At 49.0% G+C, this 10,466-nt stretch overlaps 1 long non-coding RNA gene across 1 annotated transcript in view; it reads left to right on the top strand.

The window, feature by feature from the left end:
* Window positions 1-7,310, top strand: part of LOC108447199 — an 18,900-nt gene extending 11,590 nt beyond the window's left edge. Inside the window, exon 3 of the long non-coding RNA XR_001862617.1 lies at window positions 3,409-7,310. This is a non-coding gene — a long non-coding RNA (uncharacterized LOC108447199). The remainder of the gene's footprint in view (window positions 1-3,408) is intronic.
* The last annotated feature ends 3,156 nt before the right edge of the window (window positions 7,311-10,466 follow it).

The following is a 10,466-nucleotide window of genomic DNA, read 5'->3' on the forward strand; positions in this document are numbered from 1 at the left end:
CCCCGCGGGGTCGTACACGCGCTTGTGTGCGTGTACACTCATGTGCACACCCCATGGGCACACATCCATCCCCGCGGCAGGGAGAGGGGCACACGCCCCGGCACAGATGGGCACACGCCCCGGCACAGATGTGCCCACGCACACACACACAGATGGGCACACATCCGCATCCGCTCTATACACACACACACACACACATACACACAGAGGTGCAGCAGGGACACACTGGCATCTCCAGGACTGAGGAGATGTAATAAGAGGTTTAGCTTGCAGATGAGGAGGCTGAAAGGTGACCTTATCACACCCTACAACTCCCTGAAAGGAGGGTGAAAGCAGGTGTGTGGGGGGTCAGTATTTTCTCCCAGGCAACCAGCAACAAGACAAGGAGACAAAGTCTTAGGCTGACAGACATCAGGAGGAATTTCTTCACAGAAAGGGTGATCAGACACTGGAATGGGCTGCCCAGAGAGGCAGTGGAGTCACAGTACCACAGGAGGTGTTTAACGAAAGACTGGACGTGGCACTTAGTGCCATAACGTAGTTGATGAGGTGGTTATCAGTCATAGATTGAACTTGATGACCTCAGAGGTCTTTTCCAGCCTAACTGATTCTGTGATCTGCACAACTCGGGGCTCATGAGCAGCTATGTGTGTTCCCCCTGTCCTGCTCAGGTCTTCCCAGCCTGGGACCTGCATAGGCCTCCCAGCTGCTCCAGTCCCAGCACAACATTGCTGCAGCACCCTTTTCTGGGCTTCTATGGGGAAAACAACTTGGGGGGCTTCAGCCTCACCCAACACATGCATTTCATTGCCCGAAAGAGACCAACATCAAATAGATGCTATGCATTCACCAAAAAACAGTCTTTACGGCAAGGTAAACTAGTCCTAGACTATCCAACAGTCTAATTCTCTAAAATTGTCATTTTTAGGACTGCAGCATTGCTGTTCTCCACTAAAGAAGCTCCTTGCCCTGAGCAAGGGTCAGCAGAGCTCTCTCTGCTTACAGCCACTGAAGGAGAGCTGCAGGCAGCTGCCTTCAGCCGCTTCCCGAAGGCTGTCCTGGCCTTATCTCTGGCTCCTACACACAGATTTTCCTCTCAGCAGTGAGTTATTTGCCACCAACAGGTCTCCCTTTCTACCTTCATCTGTCTTCCTCCTCCTTAAGAAGACACTCCCCAGACACTCATTTCTGCCTTCTCATCGCAGAGGCTTCTAGCCCTATGCACAGCAGTGGGCTGTGCTTCTCCTTGTCCTGTTAAGAATAATTATTCCCAGTCCTTTGCTTGGAAACTTTTTCCCTCCCAGCTCAACCAGGTACTGGGATACTCATCACCCTGAATGACATGAAGGAGCACGACCACAAGGGGATGAACCCAAGATGATGCTGAATCTGTTTGTTAAATCTTTGTTGTGGAGGCCCTGGCTGCACTCACACTCTCAGAAGCACACATTGATAACAAGGGGGGGTTTCTCACTGCACAGGGGTGTGGTAACACCTCTGGGGTTATATTTTTATCCTGATTTTTAATTCAGACTAAGCTGGTGTTGAGGGAGAGAGATGCTGAGACAGCTGGTGTGTTCTGCCTCTTGTTCCCTGTTTTTCCACTTCGACTTCATCCTGATCCCCAGGGAGATGTGGGATATATTAGCAGGGTGATCCTTTTTGGGATCAAGCTGGCTCAAAACCCACTGGTGTTTCACAGAATCATGGAATCATCAAATGGTTTGGATTGGAAGAGACCTGAAAGATCACCTCATTCCAGCCCTGTGTCATGGACAGGGACACCTTTGCTCCAAGCCCCATCCAACCTGGCCTTGGACACTTCCAGGGAGAGTTTGAGAGCTGATAGCCCCCTTTGAATAAGCTTTGCAGGTTGGGGATAAGTAAGGAAGCAGACAGAGATGCCAGAATTTAAACAAGCCATTAAAAACTCCACACATATAGCGCATGCAGTGTGGAATGGAGAAAGCAATTTACAAGATTGGCCAGAGGTTCTCATAGGAAAAGAAATAACAATAAAAATACTAGGAAAATATTCTCAAGTAGGAGAAAACAAATGTTGTTAAGGGTGTAAATGTCTGTCTACAGGCAAAAATCCTTCAAGGAATCTTGTTTTCTTACCAGCAGAAGGTCAGGTGGGGAGCTTGCTGCTGCAAACAGAAAATTCTTAGGTTCTTAGAGTTTTGCTCTCAACTCCCATGCCAGTGGGCTAGTAGGTGGCACAGATGTGGCAGAACTGCTGGAAGATGGGGGGATGAGGTGTCCTAAAAGCATCAGTGTCACCTTTGCTTGTTGGGCTCAGCTGCAAGAAAGGCCATGGGAGGCACATTCATCCCTTTCATTGGCTGCATGGGGAAAGGGTAATAAATAAATGAAGAAAACCCATCAAGTCAGTAAGGGGACAGTGTTCCACCTTCTGACTATATCTGTATGGACATATAATCCCATTCAACGGGATTAGATTTTGGGGTTGTGTTGGGATTTTTCCGGTGCTGCTCCTCCAAGCTTACCCTGAAAAGGAGAGACTCGTGACCTTAGGAAAAGAAGTGTCTCTGCAGTTTACCACTGGTGGTGTGCTCAGCATAACTCTGCCTTTAAAACCACAGGTCTTGTCAGCCGGGAAAAGAGTGCTCCTCTCCTGCATGTACCGAGCAAGGATGGTGTCCTACCCCCTTCCCTTGGGGATAGTACAACTGCACTGATATGAAATATTGGGGGGGGTGCCCTTTATGAGAAGTTTCTTCACTGATTCCTTTTATATAGAAGAGGCTGAAGCTGAAGTGAGACAGTTGCATTTTTTGTTAATCCTAACTCCATTCCCTGCTAATTTTGCATAGCAAATTTTGCAGGGGAGCATGTTTTCCCTTCTGTAGCTTATACAATCTGCAGCTGTAGGAGCATAAAATGCTGCTGTTGCAGAAGGCAAAAATGGACAAAACTGCCTGTGGCCAAGTTCTCCCACTGCCTGGTGATGCCAAACACATCCCACTGGTCCTGACAGCTCCTGCCATGCATCTGAATCTCTCTGCCTGCTTCCATTTCACATGGGGGTTTGACCTTAAACACCACTGAAAGGTCAAGATCACCTGCCCACACGTGGGTTATGCACTTCCTGGCCATGGTGGGGACAAGGTCTGGCCAGCACCACCTGGCCGTGGTGAGGATGAGGTCTGGGCAGCCCTGTTGGTAGCTCTTCTGCTTTCCTGCTGCCTGCCGGGTGGTGAGTGATGTAGTAAATCAGCTGTCACTTAGCAACGCTGCCGGCTGGGGAGCAGCGGCAGATTTTGGTGGGGGAGCGACGCCTGCAAGGCAGTGCAGTGGTTATTTCACCTTTTTCCCCCCTCAATGTTTTCCAACCCAGCATGTATTTTCTTTTTCTTGCTGCTTTCCCTGAACACGTGGGTACAGATTTCCCACGGCTGAAGACAACAGCCCCTGCCGCAGGAGCCAGATGTTCCCTGCCAGCCCTCCCTGTGATTGTAGTGCAGCGCTAGAGCACCCCGAGACCCCCAGCGGATTTGGACTCCAACCCAGCCCACGGTGGCAAGCGGCCATCTGCCATCTGCAGAGCTGGTACAGCAGGAACAGAGAGGGCAGAAGGATGATTAGCTGGGGTTTACTCTCTGAGGAAGAAAACAGCATGGAGAAACACAAGGACCTGCCTACATGGGGAGCTCATATCAGCGCTGCAAAATCATTGCCTGTGGGACTTGAGACCTGTTAAGCACACCTGAAAGATGGCCTGTGGCTCACACCAAGGGTATTCTGTACATGGATTTGTCCAGCCCTTCACTGTCTGCACAGCCAGGCCCCAAGATCAGAGGGCCATGCAGAAGGCAGGAAGATCATGGCTGTGTTCACTGGGGTGTGGGATGGGGACCCCTCAGTTCTCACAGTACCTTGTCCCTTGTCTTGGGCTCGGGGGGAGGGAGGGAAACCTTCCAGTTTAGGGCTTTTAAACTGACAGTCTGCAAACTCTTCAAAAGAACCCAAATATATCAGAGAAAAGGACAATTAGAGGGGCTTAAACCATCTGTGAACCCATCCTGGCACATCCTGGCACACATCCAAAGGCATTTTGGAGCCTTTTCTGACCAGGGCTAAGAAGCAGATTCAGTTCTGCTCCCCACATGCCAGCCCTGTGACTTGAAGAATTTTTTGTGATGCAACAATGCACTTCAAAAGAAAAAAAAAAAAAAAGAAAAAGAAAAAAAAAAAGAAAAAGGCTTTTCATTGAGAATTAAGGAGCAAAAGATCTTGAATAAGGGAGTTGCTCACTTGGTGGCCCAGTTGGAATAAAACCCCTGGTTCCCACAAAAGGTTTTTAATTTACACCCACTTTTGAGATATAATCTGAATGTATCTAGCCAAAACTCAGGCTTGCAAACCCAGCCCATGGGAGGGAAAGGATTTGCAAATATAAGGAAGCGAGACTGAACTGGCAGATATGGCCAGGCTGGACAGGCCAAGCTGAACCAGTGGCTCACGGAACATTGGCACAGGACAGTAAATCAAAGCACTCGGGGGTAGCTGCTATGGTGGGAGCCTGGTTGAGATGAAGGGAGCTGCCAAACCCATGGTGACCAGGTCTGAGGCCACATGTGATGGGACAGCCTGGCCCAAAGGGTAAAACCTTCCATTTTGGAAGACCCATGGTAGAAGTAGACATTCAAACAAGGAAGGAGTAAGCAAGGCTGAAGAGCAGTCAGTGAAAGACATGACTTAAAACTGAGGTCTGAAAATTTATGAGTAGCACGAGGAGCTCTTCTCAGGGCTTGGTTCATCATACACTGGAAGAAAATGCCAAAAGGTGCCATGAGATAAAGCTTCCAGAGATCTATCGAGGTTGAGGACCTAACACCCTGGTTGTGGCCTCTGCAAACTGACTCCAAGTGCTGTGCAGTGTTTCTGGGATGCTGGACTGACATTTGAGGGTATCTCCTGGGGAAGGTCAGCCTGGGAACTGATTTCCCTCTTGCCCACATTCAGCAACACCAGCTGAACACTGGCCACAGATGCAATTAGCTTGGCAGTCCTTTTAATGTCTCTGTTTCTGAGGTTACAGCTTGGATCAATCTGCACAGGTGGGATCGGAGCTGGGTTCTTGGGATGGGGAGTGAGGCCAAGGCACTCAGCATGGATGCCTGGGTATGGCTGCTTGCTCTCTCCCTTCCAAATGTGAGTTAGCTTTTAGTTAGTGTGAAAGGGTACTTCTGCCCAGAACGTGCAGCACTTATTCTTGAAAAATTAAAAGGAAATCTGTTACTTTACGAATTATAAGGATTGGAAGGAATTTCTCTAAGAACTACGGCCTATTTTAAAATTTTTTCTCTCTTCTGGGTGATCTGTGCAAGAGAATAATGAAGGCTTAACAAATCTCTACACAGCTGAAATTCCTGAAGTTTTGCATACAGACTATATTTGGGGGAAAAGAGGTTATTATTAGGGTAAGATGAGGCTTTTGTGACTAACAATTCAAGATCTAAGTAGGATAATCTGGGATGATAGCAAATACATTTTAATCATGGTAAGATAATTACTGATCAGGAAGAAGAGAGGACAAAATTAGGGTTGTTTAGGTATCTTCATGCTTTGTTTCTTCCTTCAGATGCTGTCGAGTGCTAATTTCCCACATTCACAACATTTAGATTGAAACAATCACCAAACCTGCAAAGAATTTGATGTTTCATTATTCAGCTGTTGAGCTGTACACTCATCTTTCCTTGGTCCCAGATTTTCATCCCGAGCAGCAGGAGAATGTGATGTCTCAAAGACATAAAAGCCAACGTTTGGCTCAGAGACAGAGGGCTGTCCAGTGTGACATCTGTGCGTGAAAACAGGGGCAGAATATCCACACACAAAGGGAAGACCTTGGATTCAGTAAGCCTCACAGGATATCCCTGGACAATTAAAGATGTTAGCGTTAATGAAGAAAGATGGAAGCAGGCTCCACGTGGTCCACCTCTCCATTGTTGTCTTAAATGACCTTGAAGAAATCTCTTCTGTTCCCCTGACTATCTGTTAAGGGGGGATGGTCCTTGCTTTCCTCTTGGATGTGCTAAATCAGTGGTTTGAGAATAACCACATACAAGGTCTGTGAAATGCTGAGCTCGTATGGTGACAGATGCAGTCGAAGGATGTAAAATGGATTCACATCTGGGATTACACGACTTTCCCTCTGGAGAGCAGAGCAGCTTCACTCCTGGGTATTTTGGCTGCATTGTGGCTGAGGGCTGGGGTTATTCAATGGGTTCACAGGGTCTCTGGTCTACCCTCCTTCGCTGAGGACCAAATCCTTTCCCATGCTGTGATATTAATAAAATGGTAGGCTAGTTATTGACCCATAAAAAGCAAAGAAGATAATACAAGTTGACCTCTATGAGAAATCTGCTTATTTTATCACAAATCTCTTGGAACAAAACTAAGGGGAGATTGACTAGGGGGTCCCCCGTAAATAGAAGGAAATTACCCCGTTGCTGTGTGCAGCAAAAGGTTTGCATTAGAATTTCGTAAGAAATAGAGCAAAGCAATCAGCAGCAATGTCAAGCCCTCAAAAATGTTATGTGGGACAATCTGATGACAAATCTAGAGTTGTGAAAGAGCCTTCTGAGAGTCAAGAAGAGAAGGTGTGGGAGAGAAACTCTTGTATGGGCTGTCCTAATGGACAGATCTATTTCAACAGTGCAGAAATTCAGAGGGAAGAAAAAGATCTCCCAATTCAGAGGAAAAGCCCGGAAAATCAAGGAAAAGCCTGCAAAGATTGTGACTTTTTTTGCATCTTCGACTGGTAGATATTAAAGAGGAGCGAGAAAAGGAGAACGGAGACCTTGTGATGGGGCAGGTTGTTCTGATGGACCACAGGTTTCCTCATGCAGCTGCCCTTAGGTGTGGCTCTGCTTGGCAATTTATACTGGTATTAAGCAGGTTAAATAAAACTGCCAGGGACACCCAACAGATTCTCTTGAAAATACCCAGGGCTGCCTATTCCTTACTGCCCAAGACTTAGAAGTCAGTTCTGCCCCATGGGAACCTCTCTGGTCTTTCAGGATGGCTCTGGAAGTGGTTTGTACTCAGACAAGACTAAACAAGACAGTCTCTGAGTTGATGCTGCCTCTCCTTGTGTCTGATGCAGTGCAAGTGTGATGCCTCCAGGGAGCACTTTGTGGTCTCCTGGATGAGAACTGTGCTCATCAAGAAAGGATACAGGAACTGGGATTGTTCACCTGGAGAAGAGAAGGCTTAGGGGTGTTCTAATTGTGACCTCCCAGTACCTGAAGGGAACGGACTGGAAAGATGGAGAGGGACTTTGGACAGGGGCCTGGAGTGACAGGACAAGAGGGGATGCCTTTATTTATACTGACAGAGGGCAGGGTTAGATGGGATATTGGGAAGAAATTCTTTCCTGTGAGGGTGGTGAGGCCCTGGCCCAGAGAAGCTGTGGCTGCCCCATCCCTGGAAGTGTTCCAGGCCACACTGGATGGGGCTTAGAGCAACCTGGGATAGTGGAAGGTCTCCCTGCCCATGGCAGAGGGGGTGGAATGAGGTGAGCTCTAGCAGATTGAAGCCATTCCCCTTTGTCCTGTCACTCCAGGCCCTTGTCCAAAGCCCCTCTCCATCTTTCTTGTTGGCCCCTTCAGGTACTGGAAGGCCACAATCAGGTGCAGGATGCCCTGAGCATGCTGCCTCAGGAGTAGAAGGATAAGGCTCCCAATCACGTAGACAGTGTGAAGGGTCCAGGGAGAGTCCTGGACAATGTGCCCTGAGAGATGCAGCTTCTAAGAGCTGCATTTGTGCATTGATCCAGGAGATAAAATCTCAGAGTACAAACTCAGCCTGGTTTATCACAGGACAGGCTCCAGGCAGGCAGGAGCAGCCCCAGTTTGCCCAGCGCTGAACCAGTTTGCTCCTGCTCTGCAGCCGAGAGGTTGGAGGGATGGAGCCAAGCCCCAGGCCCTGCTGCAGTGCCTGCCTGAGGTGCTGCACAGGATTCCATGGGAGGTTTGGCCACAGCTCACCCAGCCCTGGTTACACTGAAACCAGGAAAACCATTCTGCAGCCTTGCAAGGGTCCTCTTTGAACATGTGGGGCCCTGAAAATCATTTCCTTAAAAAAGTTCTTTTTCCAACCTGAAAAAATGTGGGGGATTTATTTTAGAAACCTGATCTTTCATTTTGTCCTCAGGGTCACTTACAGGCTCAAATAACACAGCTTGCATTAGCCAGCCACCTTGTGCTCATCTGATCCCAAATTGTCCTCTGCTTCACTTCTTCAGGCTGGCCCATGTGCTCAAATGGACACTGAACTCAGTGGGATTTTTCCTGCCATAAAAAGACAAGTTGGAGCACAAAACAAAACACCAAGTCAGCATGGGAGGTGGGACCATATGGTATAAATAGTAGGAAAATTGTAAAAATTGAACTGTGACAGAATGTTGTACCCAGGTGCAAGGTTACTGCCTGATGTACCCATGTCCTGGCTCTGTGCTGAGATGACCCTCTGGAGCACTATGTCCAGCTCCAGAGTCCCCAGCACAGGAAGGACATGGAGCTGTTGGAGAGAGTCCAGACAAGGCTACCAAGATGATCAGAAGGATGGAGCAGCTTTGTTAAGAGGAAAGGCTGAGAGAATTGGGGTCATTCAGCCTGGAGAAAAGAAGCTTCAATGTGACCTAACTGTGGCTTTGCAGTACCTGAGGGAAGCCTACAGCAAAGATGGAGAGAGACAGTTTAAAAGGGATGGAGTGACAGGACAAGGGAGAATGGTTTCCCACTGCCAGAGGGCAGGGTTGGATGGGATGTTGAGCAGAAATTCCTCCCTGTGAGGTGGTGAGGCCCTGGCACAGGTTGCCCAGAGCAGCTGTGGCTGCCCCATCCTTGGAAGTATTCCAGGCCAGGTTGCACAGGGCTCAGAGCAACCTGGTTGAGTGGAAGGTGTCCCTGCCCATGTCAGGAGGGTTAGAATGAAGTGATCTTCAATGTCTGTTCCCACCCAAACCATGCTGGGATTCTATGTGCCAACTCCTCAGCCATGGGCCATATCCCTGGGCCATAGCCCTGGTGCGGAACCCATCCCATGCCTGACCTTGCTGCCTCCCAGGCAGTGGGGCTGGTAGCATCAGGGGCTTTGGGTAATTTAGATTAGTCACACTTGGGACATTTTGGAGTGATCCTTCGGGCCAGACATCCAAGCTGCCAAACCCTGGAAATCCCCCGTGTGGCAAGTAGGCAGGGAACAGGAGGTCTGGTTTGTGACTCCCTCTTATCTTCCTATCTTGCCCAGGGAGGTGATGGAGGCACCATCTCTGGAGGTGTTCAAGAGGCATCTGGATGTGGCACTGGGTGACGTGTTTAGTGGTTTAGGAGTTACCATGGCAGTATGGCAGTGCTGGGTTGATGGTTGGACTTGATCCTAAAGGTCTCTTCCAACCTTCACGATTCTATTCTATAATTGCAAAATGGGTGTGATTCCTATTCGTGCATTTTATTCCTTACTGACATATTTTTGCCCTCAGTCTCTTTCCAATGTTAACTTCAGCTTGTAAATTATGAAGAATAAGAGTCAGTGAGTGATAATGGCCTCAATAAAAATAAGTTTCCTTTTTCCCCTTCATTTGGTGTGTGCCTCAGCAACAATGTTGATGGCTGGACTTGATGACCTTAAAGGTCTCTTCCAAGACTGATAGAGCTACGATTCTCTGTGGGAAGTCCAAGCCTACATGTGCTGTTCCCGCTGAAACTTTTCTTGTCACAAAAGTGTAAGGCCACTACCACCTTTGTGCTGAGGGTCTGAGCGAGCAGTGTTCCCTTGTGGCCAAGAAGGCCAACACAACCCTGGGATGCATCAGGAAGAGCATTCCCAGTGGTCAGGGAGGTGATCCTACCCCTCTGCTGAGCCCTAGTGAGGCACATCTGGAGTGCTGTGTCCAGGTCTGGGCTCCTCAGGACAGGAGAGACCTGGAGCTCCTGGAGCAGGTCCCGCGGAGGCTGCAGAGATGAGGAAGGGCATGGAGCAGCTCTCTCACAAGGACAGGCTGAGGGACCTGGGGCTGTTCAGCCTTGAGGAGACCCAGCTGAGAGGGGACCTCATCCCTGTCTGTCCCTGTCTGCAGGGAAGGCTCAGAACAAGGATCAGACTCTGCGTCCTGGGACCCAGCACTGGGACAAGAGACCACGGGTAGAAATGGATGTCCAGGAAGTTCCACCTGAACACAAGGAAGAATTTCTTTCCTGTGCAGTGACCAAGCACTGGAACAGACACCAGAGAGGGTGTGGAGTCTCCCTCACTGGGGATATTCCAGACCTGTCTGGACACAGTCCTGTGCCATGTGCTCTCCGATGACCTTACTTGAGCAGGGAGGTGGGACCGGATGACCCCCTGTGGTCTCTTCCAACCTGCCCCGTTCTCTGTTTCTATGATTCTGCGATTGCGGCTCCCGCCAGCGCCATGGGCCTCTCGGCAAGCCCCCC

The sequence above is a fragment of the Corvus brachyrhynchos genome, unplaced genomic scaffold (assembly GCF_000691975.1).
Source record: "Corvus brachyrhynchos isolate BGI_N302 unplaced genomic scaffold, ASM69197v1 scaffold155, whole genome shotgun sequence".
In the NCBI taxonomy this organism is placed as follows: domain Eukaryota; kingdom Metazoa; phylum Chordata; class Aves; order Passeriformes; family Corvidae; genus Corvus; species Corvus brachyrhynchos.